The following is a 12,504-nucleotide window of genomic DNA, read 5'->3' on the forward strand; positions in this document are numbered from 1 at the left end:
TTAATGACTCTTTATTCGTCCAGGTAACCACGAGCTTTATTTCTTCTAGTCTGTTATCAGCGAATGGAGTCATTTAGCTTCTCTTTCTTTTGCACTTAAACTAAACTTGCTTTTCCTTGATATTTCTGAAAGTTTGTGACCAGGGTTTTTATTATAGCTTGTGTAAAATTATCCTGAGGTCTGCCCTTGATCTCAGCAGCCATGCTCGGTGCTGTGGCCCTGAGTCCGGACAAGGTGACCAAGAATGAAGCAGGCGGGGCACAGCCACCTCCGCGGCCTCGCAAAACCCACCGAGCGCGGTTTTCTCCTAGAAGTGAGCGGTGGCCGGTGGCCAGGGGGCCGCTCCGGGGCTCCCTGGATGCGGGAGTCTGAGACATTTCACCAAGAGAAAGTTGGGGACACCATTTGTACCAAGAGGAAGTGAGAGGGGCTGAGCGAGGTCCTGGCCGCCGAGGTGGACTGAGCTCCCTTTCCTTCTGTGCATGAAAAAACCTTTCCAGGAGAAAAATTATCCTGTTATTTATTTTACCCTAGAGTTTGTTAAAATGTCATCAATTTACGCTGACTTACAGCTAAGCTGGGTGAATTCAATATTGTCCCCCACATAAAACCCCAAGCTCCCCACCACCCACCCCTGTGCATTCCTTAAGTGCCTACTGGGTACCCTCGCTGGGTGTTGTAAACGTGAGACATATTGGCAGCCAACTCATATGCTTTTATTGTTTTATCTCAATTTATATGAAGCTCTTCTCCTTTAAAGCACCCAGGGATCTAATTACATGGTCATAGCCAAGAACTTAAGTATATAATAGATCCAATAATTTGTTATTAAGTATGAAGATATGCTAATCGCTTCCGTGGAATAAAAGTGGCATAGAGTTAAAGGCAGTGAAAATGAACCCACCAAGGTGCAGACATCTTAGAAACCACACCAGAACAATCACGGCCTTAATAAAGTATTTTATGCTTCAATACATTTGTAATTGACCAATAATTTGTTTCTATGGGGAATAATACCCAATAATAAAATCCAAAGAGGAGGACCTTTATCACCTAATTTAATATCTTTTGTTGTATTATAGTGGTTCAGAGTGGGGTTTGTTTGTGTTTATGGGGGGTGCTTGATTTTAGTTTTGTGTCATTTTTTCATTTTATTTAATATAAAGCAAGGTAACAGTCTTGTTTTCTGTCTTTTCTTCCTGAGAAAAGGATAAGTATTATGGGTGTACACCTTCCCCCTATTCCTAGCACTTAGCAGAGGCCCATATATCTAATGTACAAGAAATTATATTTTACTTGTTGTTTGAGAAAAAACTTGAAACTTAAAGTGTATATTTTTATTCCATCTTTTCACTCATACTTGATACTTTTAAAGACAAAGCAGGAAGGTATGGAGCGAGAAATATTAAAAGTTTCTGAGAGAACATGTTCTTTCCTGTAATCTGTCAAGTGATAAAATTTATTAGGTTGTACTATTTTTAACCTACAAAGGCAGCTGTTGCCTATGTTTAATATTACATAATATAGCTGTGGCTTGATTTGAGTAAATGCAAGATGTTTGATTGCTAATTGCAATATATTTAGCTCCACTCTCCTCCCTGGGCTGGGGAAACCTCATGGACAGGAGAGTCAGACCTCTCGGTAGCTGACAAAAAGAGATCTCCTTGCCCGCCCTCTCTGGGGCAGCTTGTCTGCGGAAATGGGCATATTCTTATAAATCCTTGTGGTGTGTGAGGGACTTCACGCCCAGCCCCATTGCCCTTTGTCCTCTCATTCTTTGGGAGAGAAATTTAGCATGGAGAAGAGAGTTAGGATGAACCTAACAGCCAAGAGGTTTCCTAACAGTCGGAGACCTGAGGTTTGCACAAGTCATACTTAGAAAACGATTGGATCAAAGATCAGGGTCTCCTTCAATAACATTGGCCCAATGTGTCTTTTTGAGAAGAGACATGAAACCATCTCTCACGTCTGTCTAACCACACCACAGGCCTGGTATGGCTGTGCCTGCAAATGTGCCCCAGGGGGTGTCAAGGCATAAGACTGGATCAAGCCTGAATTTACAGAGCCCTTAGAGTTTCCACCTGCTTTCCATACTTATCCCTGATTGAAACTTGCAGAACCAAGACTTGAACCAGTTACCTTGGCTTAGCCTGTGCGACTGGGGCAGGTCTCAGACTTCAAGCCCGGCTCTCCTCATGGCACCTCCCTTTGCCTTGCAGAGCAGCTCAATTGGACGTGGATGGACTCTGGCTGGCTGCCAGGACCCACGCCACAGTGGCGATTGCCCTGCTCAGCAGGTCCTGGCTGCTTTTGCACCCCTTTTACCCACTGCCAACTGGCCTTAGCATGTGGGGGGGCTGAGGAGCAGCTCTTTGCTCATCTCACTCTGCGTTTCTCCATCTGATGAGATAAATGACCAGACAGTTGGCAGTTAGCACATCTAGATTTCAGTTTCTAAACTACCATCTACCAGCTGTGTATGTCTGGGAAACTCTTTGTGTCTCTCTCTTTTTTTCTGTGGTAAAAGTGACACTATAAATATCTCCTTAGAGTTGTGATGATTAACTAAGTTAATGGAGGTGAGTTGCCAGCACAATAAGGTGTGAAAAATGTTTTTTCCTTTTCTCTTCTTTATCACCTGGCATTCTCCTCTTCTGACTCCTTCTGTTTCTTTTCTGTGTGCCCAAGGGAAAGGTGGTCCATAGCTATACAATTTTAGTTGCTTTCTTAGATAATTCTATTCTCTTTTCTTCTTTGTACTGGGGATTGAACCCAGGGTTGTTTTACCACTGAGCTACAACCCCCAGTCCTTTTTATTTCTTATTTTGAGATGGGGTATCACTAAATTGTTGAGGCTGGCCTTGAACCTGCAATCCTCCTACCTCGGCTCCTGAGTCACTGGGATTACAGGCCTGTACCATCACACCCAAGCTTCTTAGGCAATTCTGAATAGTACAAACTTCACTACTATGGATTCCATTCAGCCCTTGGGGGAAATCCAGTCAGGAACATCTCCTTGCATGGAAGAAGGAAGGACTTGCTGAGCTGGAGACTGTCAGCTGGGAAAGTTTAAGATAGTGCTGCAGGAATGATCCCAGATCACGGGAAAGTTTACTTCTCACCGACCTGAAGTCCGCAGCAAGTCAAGTGGCTCTCTGAGGTGGCCACTTCATGTGGTGACTCAGTGGCCCCTGCTGTTCCCATCTGGGGCTGCTACCACCTCAATCATGGCCTCCTCTCTCCTTGCCAAAGGAGAAGGCGAGACTTAGAGACCTGTGCAGATTTCCTGCAGCCTCCACTAGGAGATTATGCCTTCCTCCTCTGCTCTCTATTGTTTTCACATATTAAAACATACTTGTCTCTTTGGGTTTTTATCAGTATTGAAAAGCAATAAAATGGAATTTCATTACACAGATCGCCTAGTCTATTCGACACCTCCACTCTCTATCCTGTTCCTTCTGGTTCTCCATAGAAGCAGACTGTTGCCTAGGGTTGAGGATGCAGAGAAAAATCAGGTTGGAAGCCCAGCTCTCCGCTTGCTGGCTCTTTGGCCTTGGGCAGTTTATAAAGTGCTCTGAGACACCGACATATTCCGTTACAGAACTGTGCAGAAAGTTGTCTCAAGCCAGTGCTCAGACCTCGGGACCTGACCCGGTGTCCTGCTAGCTTCCTGCCAGGCCGTTTCAAACTTTGCATTAGGGTTATTGCTTTTGAAAATGGTTCACCTTCACTGGTTATCAGGCCTTGTATTATTAAATGTAAACAAAATTAAAGAGCTTGCCCACAAACTCCAATCGAATCATTTAAAAAAATTCAGATTGGGATATTAAAAAACATGATGAATAAGATGTCAAAATTTAGGGTGGGGGGTCATGGCTCAGTGGTAGAGCACTCACCTAGTGTGTGAGGCACTGGTTTTGATTCTCAGCACCACATTAAAAAAATAAATAAAATAAAGATATTGTGTCCATCTACAGCTAAAAATACATACATATATATATATATTTTTTTTTTTGGGGGGGTGCTGGGGTTCGAACACAGGGCCTTGTGCTTACAAGGCAAGCACTCTACCAACTGAGCTATCTCCCCAGTCCCTAAAAATATTTTTAAAAGTCAAAATTTTAAATAAATAAAGGCAAGTTCAATGTCACCCCAAATTTCTTTTCAAGCCCTTTCTCCACTTCTTCCAAATCAATCTTTCTTTCTTTCTTTTCTTTCTTTCTTTCTTTCTTTCTTTCTTTCTTTCTTTCTTTCTTTCTTTCTTTCTTTCTTTCTTTCTTTTCTTTCTTTCTTTCTTCCTTCCTTTTTTTTTTTTTTTTTTTTTTTTTTTTTTTTTTAATACTGGGGATTGAAACCAAGTCTGCATCCCCATACCTTATTTTTAAATTTTGAGACATGATTTCAGTAAATTGCTACAGCTGTTCTCCAACCTGGATCCTCCTGCTTCAGTCTCTCAAGTTGCTACAGGCATTTGCTACCTTGCCTGACTCAATTCTGACATTTCTTATAAAATTGAATTCTTTCAAGCCTGAGATAGTCAATGTAAATACCCCTAGAATAAGTGTGAGTTACATCTTAAAATTTTCAAGTATAACTTCAAGATCAAGGCATGAAGGAACCGAAATCAATAAGAATTGGCAAAATAGGCAAAAGGCCTTGAAGAGAAATCTGGGATGAAACGGAGGTTACTTAGATTTAAGTTTTTGACATTTTATTCCTTGTAGGTTTAGTATCAATTGTGATTTTAAAAAATATTTCATTAATCTATTTTTTTTTTAAGTTTCTGAGGTATTTGGCAACCAATTACATTTTGTCACTGGTTACACCCTAATCCTAGCCTGCCCAAAAGATAAAACTTGGTGGTCCTGGTTTTGTGGGGTCTATAGGATAACCAAGGGAGGTAGTGTAGTGTGTGGGGTACACAGGTCTCGGATATCCTGAGTTCTGGCTCTTTTTCTGCCTGTCATGGTTTGGATATGAGGCGTTCACCAAAAGCTCCTGTGTTAATGCAGAAATATTCGGAGGTGAAATGATTGGATTTTGAGAGCTGTAACCAAATCAGTTCATCCTAGTTTCGATGACTGGGTGGTGACCACAGGCAGGCAGGTGTGGCTAGAGGGGATGGGTCACTGGGTAGTGCCCTGGAAGGGTGCATCTTCCCTGCGGACCCCTCTTCTCTGCTTTCTGACTTCTCCATGAGCTAGCCGCCTTCCTCTGCTGGGCCCTTGATGTTCTGCCTCACCTCAGGCCCAGAGCAATGGAGTCGGCCATCTGGGGACTAAGACCTCTGAGACTTTTCCTCCTCTAAGTTGTTCTTGTCAGGTATTTTGGCCATAGTAATGCAAAAGCTAACACAGTGCCCCCATTACTAGGTGGGTGACTTGTGATAGATTGTGGATAGGAAGGAAGAAGAACTTTTCTGGTGTGGGTAAGAGTATAGACACTAGAATCTGGTTCCTGGGGTTCAACCCCTGCACAGCCACTTATTAACCTATTATTATTAGTCTGACTATTATTATTATTAGTGAGACCAGTTTTCCTGTTTGGGGGGACCAGAGGTGTTGACAATAATGTCAACATCAGAGGATGAGCTGTGTGGACCCAGTAAGATGAGACATTTGGGCGTGTCACTAGGATCTGACTCACTGTGTATGCTCTGGACAAATACTTGCTACTGTCTTTGTTGAACCCAGTTGTTTTAGGGATCAAATGTTTAAAAGTCCTTTGTAGGTTGCAGAATCCTCCCCTTAGCTGTTACCAGCCTGGCCTACAATAGAGTCTTTGGCTGCCTCTGCTGCTGCTGGCTTTTGGTGGAGCCCCCTGATTTGCAAAGGACAAGCTGAAAGTCTGACAGATGTGACTAAGCAGAGGTGTATTCATCTCTATTTTTTTTTTGGTGGGGGGGTGCTGGGGATCAAACCCAGGGCCTTGTGCTTACAAGGCAAGCACTCTACCAACTGAGCTATCTCCCCAGCTCCGTATTCATCTCTATTGAAAGACAAGAAGGGAGTCAGCTCTCTCAGCAAACCACCCCTATGGCTCCAATGGCTCTTTCTCACATAGGCTTCCCCTCCTTGGGAGATAGCACTTTGTATAACTGAATCTTCGAAAGTGTACAGTCTCATGGGGGAAAGTACCCAGAACGGAATCATGTTAAATGAAGCTGCTTGGGAAAGTTTTGAAGATGGAGGACTCTCACTGATTAGAAAATGCAGCTTAACCGGGCATGGTACACGTCTGTAATCTTACCCACTCAGGTGGATCCTGAGTTTGAGGCCAACCTGGCAATTTAGCCAGACCCTGCTTCAAAATAAAATTTTAAAAAAGGACTGGGGATGTAGTTCAGTGGTAGAGTGCTTGCCTAGCATACATGAGGCCCTGGGTTCAATCCCTAGCACTGTTAAAAAAAAAAGTATCAACACATTAGAAATGTAAGTGCCAGAGGAAATAGCTAGAAGATTTGCAGGTGGTTGTGAGATTGCTGCTATTTTTCATTATTAGCTTTAAAAATTTTGTTTTGGTACTGGGGATTGAAAACCAGGGGTACTTAAACACTGAGCCACATCCACAGCCCTTTTTCATATTTTATTTTTTCGACCCAGGGTCTCACTGAGTTACTTAGGGCCTCACTAAATTTCTGAGGCTGGCTTTGAACTCGCCATCCTTCTGCCTCAGCTCCCAAGCCACTGGGATTACAGGCCTGTGCCACTGCACTGGCTCATTATTAACTTCATAGTACTGTTTTAAACAAATGTGCACTTTTGAAAAAAAATTATATTTTATATATATATAAATATATAAAATATATATATATATATATACACACACACACACTGAGCTACCTCAAGTTCATGGACGGGACATGTACTCAATCTATCCAAAGTGAGTTAGGGGACAAGGGTTAAAAAGATCTAGTCACGCTGCAGGGGGATAGCTAGTAGCAGTGTCTCAGCAAAACATCTTTTTGGAAGTACAATGCAGTAACAGATATTTGTCACTGTTTCTCTTTTAAGGAGCTGGTATCCATTCTGCTTTGAAGAAGAGTGACTTTGTTTATAACAAAATGTAAGTTCGAAGTCAGTTCAGTATGAACAACTTCTCCAGCAACAGAAAGGAGAAAAGCCCCTGTTCTTCCCTGCATCTTTAAGGGAAAGCTGGATAACCGACAGGGATAATCTGGAAGGAACTCCTACCTGCTACAGGTGGGAGACTAGACCAGATGCCCTCCACATCCTGTCCAATGCTGAGAATTTTTTGGGGGGTGGATACTGGGGATTGAACTCAGGGGCACTCAACCACTGAGCTACATCTCCATCCCTATTTTTGTAGAGACGGGGTTCACTGAGTTGCTTAGGACCTCACTTTGGCTGAGGCTGGCTTTGAACTTGTGATCCTTCTGCCTTGGCCTCTGGAGTCGCTGAGATTACAGGCATGTGCCGCTGCGCCCAGCTCAATGCTGAGATTTTAAGCTAGAAGAAGGTCTCAGGCTTTTGCTCATTATATAGTTGCATTCACTTTTTTTTTTTTTTTTAAGTCTACAGTATGAAAATCCACTGCCAGTTCAGTGCCTTCTTCTCGCCCACACTCTTCCCACAAGGTGCAGGACATTTGTCAGCTGTGATAAGAGAAAATTGGAAGCCACTAACTGGTGTATATATTTGTTTTATACTCTGTCATCATTACTGCGTGCTTTAAAAAAATGGAGAAAAAGTACCGATGTCAACCCTGAAAACCAGTAATAAATCTGCCTGATTTGGCATTACCGTGATTTGTGAAGTCTTTGATGTTCTGGAGATCCCTGTTACACAGGAAATGGCCCAGCTCTGAACTCCTAGAGGAAGTGTGAGAAATCTAATGCCAGTTTTTAGTTAAGTTAAACATGTCTGAGCTGTTCTTATAATCTTGAAATACATGAATCAGTTCTCCTATTGAACAGCCAGATTAATTGCTGGGTGTGGAACCCATAGCCAGGCACCGGTTCCAAGCCGAGCCCTGCTACACTCACTACATGACCTCAGGCAAGTTACTTCATCCCTGGATACTGGTTTCCTCATCTCTAAACTGGGCATAACACCTTGAGCAGTTATAATGCTTGCAGTGGAAGAAATATCCAACCAAACTGGCTTTAACAATAAGGAAGTTGATGGGCTCGTGTACGTGGGCATCTACACACTCTGAGGTCATCAGGGCAGTTGGACCAGCCTCTCCGTGATGTCCTTGAGGACCCAGTTTCTTTCTGACTCCAGGACTTCTGTCCATAGTATGCTGACTGTGGCCTCATTACAAACAGAACTTCCTTTCAGGGTCACAGGATGACAGAACAGCTGGAGGACTTCTGGTTCCTGCAGGCTCACCCCCTGTCATGGTGGGGTCTGCCCTGCCAGGAGGAGCCAGAAAGTAAGTCAATGCCAAGAGGAAGAGCCCAGGAGAGCAGACCTTTTAAAGCGCCTCTCCCAACCAGCGGAATCACTCTTCTTCCCCCAGGGTGGGTCCTGGGAGGTGCCGAGAAGGTAGGAACTTCTCCAGGGCCTCAGAGATGGAGAGCTAGCAGGATCGAGGGGACAAATTCACGTCATCGACATTCATCAGATATATACTGTGGAGAGACAAAAACTGCTGATGGTCCACCCAGCCCTGAAGTGGCCAGCAGCTCAGTGGCACAGATCAGCTGTGCTTAGAAATGACTCGGATTCCGGATGGGGCCACACGTTTCCAGCTGTGGGGCAGACACTGTGCTGCTGGCTCTTGTTTTGTGTACAGTGATCACTGTTGGCTCCACTTGGTTTTTCCTGACCTCATTTTCCTGTTGTCCTGATTTACCTTCCTGTTGATTTAAAAATTTACCTTCTCTGCATGTGTCTCTGTGAGCCATCGTAAATCCTCTCTGGAACAAGATGTGAGTTCGGACGAACGTGTGTGTGGCTTTAGGTCTTTGGGGCGAGGTTGCCTGGGTTCAACGACCAGCTTTGTTATTTTCCACTGTGTGACAAAGGGCAACTCTATGCCTCAGTTTCTTGATGGCTAAATGGGCACAATAAGCATATGTACCTACCCTTAGTCCACTGCCCAGCATAGGCAGGCCCCACAAATGCTAGTCATGGCTCTGTTATTGCAGGTTCACCGTGGTGCCTATCCCTACCCCCACGGATCCCTGTCTATAGGGAGGTGAGGCAGGACTTCGGAAGGTGGCACATGGACGATACTTATTGTCAGGTCATTGATGGATCTTGGACTGGGACCTGGGAGTGGGGGAGTCAAAGGCCCTGAGGCATGCTCCACACAGCCTGGACAGGAGGCCTCCACATCAGGAGGCTGAGGTGGGAACAGCCTACACCAGCTTTCTCCAGCTTCAGCTGCCTTGGATGGAGAGGATGTGCCTATCACCCAAGGGCTGGGGCCTTTCCAAGTGTTAATTTAACCCGAGAAGAGGGAGAAGTCTCTTTAAACATGCAAAGTGCTTTGGAAGAAGAGCAAAACCAGACCTGAACAGTAATTCTGTTGCTAATTCTGTCTCAGGTATTATGTATAAGGAACATGAACAACTGAGAATGTTGTGAGTTTCTCAAAAGCCTAGAAATTCAATCAAGTCTCCCCCAGCCAGAGGAACCGGCCCCTCTTGTTTGATGTGCAAATTATAATGAGGTTTTTCATTACAGTGAAGAAAGAGCGTACAAGCTGCCGATGCGTGTCTAAGGGTGTCAAGTGAGAAGACATTTGAACACACGCATACACTTAAAGCTATTTCCAATGTCTTCCGGAAATAGAAACAACTATAAAAAAATCAGTTTCAGATCACAAAAAAAACCTTTTAAAAGCTCTACCTGGAATATTGGAAGCTTCCACCCCTTCTAGAGACGGCTAATTATGTAACTTCCTCCACTGTAAATCACAATGAACGAAGCTGAGCGGGTGAATCACACTCTTTTTACTGTAATGACAAGACATAAATTACCATAAAGACTTTCAATTCCCAAATTTCAAAGTGATGCAGTCTGATAGAACACGCTGGTCTATTTTCCCACCTGCTATTCACAAAACCCTGTCTTGGAAGCCCTCCGGTTGGCGGTGCACATACAAATGAAAAACCAAGTCCCAACCCCTGACTCTAGGAAGCTCGTGGGTCTTCTAATTTTCCTACAGACCTTGGAAATCCTAATTTTTTTTTTTTTTTTTTTTTTTAAGTGTAAAACTGCTTTCGCTGAGCCAACCTGGCACCGACAGGATAGGCAAGTGTCGCGGTCCTCGTACTGCCAGGAAGCTCTGTAGTCACCCAAGGGACCAGAAGTGGCATGATAAACAGTACAAGAAAGTGCATTTGGGCCCAGTCCTGAAGGCCAGCCCTTTTGGTGGTGCTTCCCATGCAAAGGGAATTATGCTGGAAAAAGTAGGGGTTGAAGCCAAACAGCCAAATTCTGCCATCAGAAAGGGTGTCAGGGTCCAGCTGATCAAGAATGGCAAGAAAATCACAGCTTTTGTACCCAATGACAGTTGCCTGAACTTTATGGAGGAAAATGATGAAGTTCTGGTTGCTGGATTTGGTTGAAAAGGTCATGCTGTTGGTGACATTCCTGGAGTCCGCTTTAAGATTGTTAAAGTAGCCAATGTCTCTCTTTTGGCCCTATACAAAGGCAAGAAGGAAAGACCAAGATCATAAATTTTGCTGATGAAAACAATAGTAATAAATTTTCATATTCCAAAAAAAAAAAAAAAAAAAAGTGTAAAACCATCTGATTTTTAAATGTCAGAAACTAATCATCATTTCCATGAAAAGATACAGGGATCAATAAGACCTGCCTGGGGCTGTCTCCAGTGTGTGACCTTTGCCTGGAGAATTCTCTTGTATGTCTGCTCAGAATCCCAGGTACCTGTCACCAAGCCCAAACCCAGCTCTGATCCCCTCTGATGCGAAGAGCCCCTGAGTGATCCTGCCGGTGTTCTAGGCCTTCACATTTCCATGTGGGTTTTGGTTTTACTGGCCCCTTTGGTCTTAGGCGTCCCCCTCTGTATTAGTTGCCTCCAGTTGCCTTAACAAAATGCCGCCGATGGAGTGGCTTGGGGAACAGGAATTCACATCTCACAGTCTTATGCACTGCAAGTCTTGAGTCAAGGTGCTGGCAGATTAGGTTGCTCTGAGGCCTCTGTCCTTGGCCTCCTCTGGCTGTCTCCCTGTGTGTCCTAATCTTTTCTCCTAAGGACACTAGCCAGGCTGGATCAGGGGCCCACCCCAGCAGCCTCATTTAACTTAATTACTTCTTTGAAGACCCTATTCCCAAACAGTCAGACTCTTGCGTACTGCAGATGAGGCCTTTAACATATGTTTTGAGAGGACTATAATTGAGTCGCTAACTCACCCTACTTCAGTTAACCCTGCTCCAATTCCCCATTCTTCCCAAGGGGTGAGGACAGTGGGAATATGGACAGGAGGTCTTTCCTGTTGAATTTCCAGAGAAGAACGATTCCAGGAGACCTGAGACCCACTCACTCTCTCAGGCAACTTGGATCACTGAACTGGTCTCTTCAGAACTGGCTCCGACCCTCAGATGTTGACACATAGCCTCTCTCACCTCCCCCACCTCCTCTGCAGGTCTGGAACATCCCGACAGAAGTCAAAAGGCTCCTGTTTTACAACTGTGGTGAGTTGTCTCCAAAGAGGGCCACCAACAGGCCTTTTCATTCTTGAATGAGCACATCTCTTTTCTCCTGAGGTAGAGCCTGTTTGCCCTCTCCTTGAGACTGGCTGGGTTGATTCTGGTAACTTGATTTCACCAATAGGAAGTGATGCTATGCCTGTCTAGCCCTCAGGAGGCAGGGCAGCTTCTGCTTTTCCTGAGACTGCCACCTACGCAGAAGCCTGGGCTAGCCTCGTAGAGAAGAACAAAGATGTCCCAGCCACTAGTGACGGCAGGTGAAACCACAGAAGAGGGAGGAGTAATTCACCTTTGTTTAAGCCGTAAAGTCTTGCGGGTGGTTTATTACGAGGCCATAGATGACTGAAACACTTCTTCCCAGCTACAGCCTTCTCCAATTCCTTCTATTCTTTATACCAACATTTTGATCACCATGCTCAGCTCAAGGTTAGGGAACGGACTAACGTTCTCTTTCAAAGAGGGCAGAGGTGAGGGCAGAGGTGAACTGAATTGCAGAGTACAAACCTCGCGGGGAGTTTCTTACAGTTCACATCTTCTCTTATCCTCCTGGCCTTCATTCTTCCATGGTGTGATGTGAACACTGTGTAGCGAGGTTACTTTACATACAGAATGTAAATCACATGGGAAACATTTGCTGTAACTGGACCCCGGATGTGCTATGTCTTAGACTATTGTGGGGATAGGAAAATATTTTTTCATAGAGATACTTGGGATAAAGGGCTTCCCAAGAAGTGCCGTATACTTCTCTTACTCTCTAAATCATCATATTTATAATGGAATCAGCTGACCTTTTTGTATCACATTGAGATTGGAAGGTTTTTTTGTTTGTTTGTTTGCTTTTTTTTAATTGTAAACA

General features: G+C 44.2%; 1 pseudogene across 1 annotated transcript; it reads left to right on the forward strand.

The window, feature by feature from the left end:
* Positions 1–244: 244 nt before the first annotated feature.
* LOC306646428 (small ribosomal subunit protein uS12-like) lies at positions 245–10,715 on the forward strand (annotated as a pseudogene). Its single transcript has 2 exons — positions 245–420; positions 10,183–10,715. The product of its transcript is annotated as a small ribosomal subunit protein uS12-like (transcript).
* The last annotated feature ends 1,789 nt before the right edge of the window (positions 10,716–12,504 follow it).

This window comes from Sciurus vulgaris, assembly GCF_902686455.1.
Source record: "Sciurus vulgaris genome assembly, chromosome: 16".
Lineage (NCBI taxonomy): Eukaryota > Metazoa > Chordata > Mammalia > Rodentia > Sciuridae > Sciurus > Sciurus vulgaris.